This window comes from Alligator sinensis, unplaced genomic scaffold (assembly GCF_000455745.1).
Source record: "Alligator sinensis unplaced genomic scaffold, ASM45574v1 scaffold178_1, whole genome shotgun sequence".
In the NCBI taxonomy this organism is placed as follows: domain Eukaryota; kingdom Metazoa; phylum Chordata; order Crocodylia; family Alligatoridae; genus Alligator; species Alligator sinensis.
The window spans coordinates 2,364,834-2,369,948 of NW_005842031.1; the positions used below are offsets into that span (position 1 = coordinate 2,364,834).

The window sequence follows — 5,115 nt, forward strand, 5'->3', positions numbered from 1 at the left end:
AAGTCTATTTTTACCAACAGTAGTGGATCTGAAAGCAAAGCATATTTTAGCCTTTTGTCCAGAGAAGATTATCAACCTTACCAAAAGAAGTGTAGCTGGTCGCAGACATGGTAAGCTGGCTGTCTTTGCAAGATACATTTCAATTTCTGTGGCTAGGTAGATTCTGTATCTGATCAATTCTTCACCAACTAATGCAGTCATTCTGGTCAGTTAGAAATACTACTGCCCATAATGTTCATGTGTCCCAAGTTCCTGTGTTTAGAGTAATCAAAACAATCAGAAAACTGTTTATCACTATAGTGGGAGAACTGTCAGCTGTATGACCACAATTAAAGTTAAGCAGGCAATGTATAGGATACATTTTTTACCCCCAGGCCCTTCCTCAGAATGTGGAGGTAAGTGGCATGATCCTTAAAAAGGCATTGCTCAGTCCCCCATGAGGTTCTTGAACACCACTGCTGCCTTGATATAATAATGGGTAACCCTGACCTTCCTGTGTGTAGTTTGCAAGTGCAGCTCCCGATGTATCTACCTACACCTGCTGCTTTGCCTCTCACCTGTCACCACAGGGGCTATAGCAGGATAGAGAAAGTGTTAGATTAGATTAAATCAATCTGTTTGTCACTTGAATTTAGTAAGGAAGATCAAATCTAAATCCGTCTTGAATATCTTGCTTGCTTGGCCACTATGAACAAAAATATTGGAGTTTCGCTCTAGTGGTAGTTTCATACTACCTAGGGTCAGGAGGGACCTGAACAGATCATCTAGCCTGACCCCCTGCCACAGACAGGAATGAATGCTGGGTTCACAAGACCCCAGACAGGTGATCGTCCAACCTCCTCTTAAGTATGCCCAAGGTAGGGGCGAGGACCACTTCCCTGGGAAGTTGGTTCCAGATTTAGGCTACCCTAACTGTAAAAATTAGATGGCTTGCAGTTTCTGATTTGCCTGTATTAATTATTTGGCTGTCCATAAAATTTTGTTGCAATGCTTCCTAGCTACATAAAATTCTAAACTGCCATGGTAGCCTTTTTGTGAATGAAAGCCAGAGATAGGTGCCTCTACATGACCCTTAGACATCCATCCAAGGATTCCTATGTACCTAGTTTGGCATCAAGCCATCCCAGTTACCAGTGGCATGTGGCAGTCACCATCATAAACTACTACTTGGAGGTATAGGTCACAGAAGTTCACCCACAGAACGCAGCTAACTCCTGAACACAGGAGGACACCATGCACAAAGAAGGGAGCAAGAGTGGCAATGCAGGAGGAAAGAAGTAGTACTGTCTGGTCTGCAGCAGGAGTTCCACACAGCTGTCAGGCAATTAAAGTGGAGCATGGAATGGGCTTCTGCACCCTTGCACATGCGTTGTTAAGAGAAAATATAGAAGGGTTTCTAAATTTCTTAAATCTCTTGGGGCTACACCGTCCAACTTCATTTGTGAGCAGTCTGGTGTCTGTTTCATTCCATCTCATAATCTGTAAATTTTAGTAATATATTCAATATAATGCCATTTCAGGCATCTACTTGTCTGCTGATGCAAGACTGCAACCTATCAGGATCATTGATATTAGGAAAAGCTTTCTCACTAAAAGGGTAGTAAAGCACTGGTACCAGAGAGATTGTGGAATCTCCATCCTTGCAGTTTTTTAAAGATCCAAGTAGACAAAGCCTTGGGTGGGATGATATAGCTGGGGTGGTCCTGCTTTGAGCAGGGGATTAGACTAGATAACCTCTTGAGGTCCCTTCCAACCCTAATTTTCAATGATTCTGTGACATACCTTCTCATTTGTGGCATATCAGTGAATAGGAGTGCATCCTGCCTTTTTATATGGAAAGATCTATAATTTCTGCTTTTCAGTTTATGGTCACATTTCTTTGAGTTGTCATCACCACTGTGTTGAATGGTTACGTCTAAGTTGTTAGGCAAACATCCTGCTGTCCTTTTGAATACACTGAAAAACTATTAATGCAAGACTGATTTGGCATGAGATAATTGACTAACCAGTCAAATTGAGAAAATAGAAATCTTCACCACTGCAAAACCTCCTGGTATAGTTTTCTCGGGTTCATGGTTTGGACACAAGCATCACTTTTTTCAGGCTATGATTTTGCATTAACTTTTTTTAACAAATTAAAAATGTATTTATATAAAAGCTTATATGAAACAGGAAAGCTAACTAATTCTTAGATTTAATTCTGTGTACTAAAAAATAGCTGAAGGAGATTACCATGAGGCAGATTTTCCTGTTTTGTGGAAAAATGTTAAATGTAAGCAGCAAGAAGAGAATAATAATTTAATGAGAACTGTTTTTCAAAAAGTTAAAAAATTATTTTGTATTCATTATACATAAATATCCTGGTCTACATTTAGACCTCTTGTTTGGGAGAATAAGAAGAATAGACTATTTTTAAAAATAAGAGTAAATAGTTATTATTAATGCAAGAGGCAAGGATTTCTTAGGGTGATATCTTTTAGTGGACCAGTTGTATAGCTGGGATAGAGTTAGACAACCTTTTGACTGCAAGACTTGTCTAACTATCCCAGTTGTGCAGTTGTCCAATAAAAAAAATCACTCTAAGAAATTGTTACCTCTTGCATCCATCATGGCTACTGAATCACTCTAACACTACCATTTTCACTAATGCAACTTATTTTCTTTATTATGTTAAATATGTTATTAAAGAGTTATGAGTTGTTTCTGCCATGTAAACTAATCCTGTTCTATTTTTTTGTTTATCTTAACCTATATTATTAGTTCTTTTATTCAGGGTTACATATGCATATTTCTTAGTTTATTTTAATTTTTAATGTAATTGTTCTGGGAGACAAATACATTGAATCTGAGTGACTTTCTTTTTATCATTTTTATGGTATCTTGTGTTAAGTATTCCTAAAATATATACAAACATTAAAAATATTTGGGGTTTGATGGATTAGTACTCTTGAAAGGGAAACAAAACACTAAATATTTCTAATCCTGCATTATTTACCGCATGGGTGGTTAAATGCTACTTTAAGCCTCATAAAATTAAAGGGGAGAAATCTGCCAACTGTAGCAGGAATTGGATTTAGGAAGAGTGGTACAGAGCCAAAATATTGCTACAGAATTAAATGTCAAAAATCTTCTTTAATAGTAGATATATAGTTCACAGTGTCTGGTTATGATTAATACATTTAATCTAAATCACTGAAAGTTGCTCTCTCCTTTTCCATAAAATACAATGGGACACAAATCAGTTTTACTGTAGGTGGATAACAATTGGAAAATAATGCATCTTCCCGCCCAATAAATTGTCAGTTATACCTTTTAACTAAAATCAATTCATCTTTCCAAAATTTATTACAATTTCTAATAATAAATCTTCTCAAATGTTTATTCATTTGCTTTTTGATACATTTGTGCCACTTTTGCTATGGTCTAATGTTTTTTCTTTTGATTCATTGTAAATTAGAAAATCTATTTTGAGTCAATTTTCTACTTAAGAAGTTAAAATCTATAACCCAGCCATTTTTTCATAGTCTCCTTTACACATTTTAATACCCTTGAACTTGAACTTAGATACAATCCAGTAAATTCTGATCAGAAGTTGATTAAAAGACTTTTCAGTGTAACTTCTTGACTATGGGCCAGATTCATAAAACAAGTACATATGAGGTAGTTAGGTGATTACCACAGATCTCTTTCTTGATTCAAAAAGGAAATATTGAAAGAATTATGGCAAATGAACAAACGTGTAGACTTTAGTCAAAGGATTTTAATATAGACAAGCAGAAGTGCCTCTTTGAATTTGAATCCAGCTGTGATCATACAGAGCAACATAGCAGATGCTTCCTTTTGTTGTCTTTCCACAGTAGTGAGACTACTAGTACTATAGATAACCAACAACCCCATACATTACTAAAGCACCAACTATATTTTTCTGTTTTTTCCTGTGTGTATTTTCCTACAAATATGTCGTTTCAGTCTTAACGTATTTACAATTCATGCAGATAAAAAAATGGAAACAATATTGATAAGGAGAAGTACTGATTTGTTTAGCTGTGCATGTGTTCTGTAATGATTAATCAGATAATTTACAGGGTGAGTTAATTTTTTTCCTGTTATGCTTTTTCTTCTTATATAACATAAAAATGTTACAAGAAAGATGGTTAAAAGCTATCTTTAAAAATCCACCTGTAAACATGTCTTTCTTGTTTTCTCATTCTAGTAACACAACCTGTGATAGTTCCCATTTGGCACTCTGGCAGGAACTGCAGATAAAAAGCATGGCATTATGTGTAATTACTGCCAGTCTTATTAAAGTGTTGGTTTTATAATACTTGAGCATGTTCTGTTTATACTATAAATGTCAATTTGTTGACAGAATGGGGGAATGTTAGAAAACACTTCAAACACAATTGGGGAGAAAAAGTGACATGTTCATAATTTGAACTTGATCTACTGTATCATTTATTGGTAAATTTGTTTAGCTGATAGCATCTTGGGTGTTGCAATGATTGATTTAAGAGGTAAAAAATCATTTGTGTGGATGGATTGGAATTCATTAATTTTGCTAATTACACAGTGAAGAAAACAGATGTTTTCTTAGGCAAAGATCAAACATTAATTACAGGTCTTACCTTTTCATCTAAAAATAGTGTCAATATGTTCAGGTGTCTTTTGAAAGGTTGATTTTTTTTTTCTGAAATGGAAGTTTAATGCTATAGATTTAGCCTTTATATAGTTGTATTCATATAATGATTTAATGGAAACATTTTGATTAGATTAGTACTACCATTTTTTATTAGAAAATTGATGTTATCCAGTTGTTCTATTTCTTTTTTTTGGAGTCACATATGCACAGCATGCTTTTAACCGTACCTCAGGCAGTTTGCCATGCAAACCTTATTGTTGTGCAGACTCCCAGTAGTACAGGCAGTTGTCAGACTTATGACGCAGTTGGTTCCTGAAAACTGCGTCTTAAGTCAAAACGTCATAACTTGGAACCGATTTTCCCACAGGAACAGTGTTACAAATGGGGGATTGGTTCCTTTACAACAGTCGATACAGCTGTGTGCAGCTGGTAAGTGTTGAGGTGGTAGGGGAGGGGGAAGAGATGGAGCTGGGGGG

The 5,115-nt window shown here is 35.8% G+C and overlaps 1 protein-coding gene across 4 annotated transcripts in view; it reads left to right on the top strand.

The window, feature by feature from the left end:
* GPATCH2 (G-patch domain containing 2) overlaps window positions 1–5,115 on the top strand; it is a 256,646-nt gene that overhangs the window by 44,361 nt on the left and 207,170 nt on the right. The window lies entirely within an intron of this gene.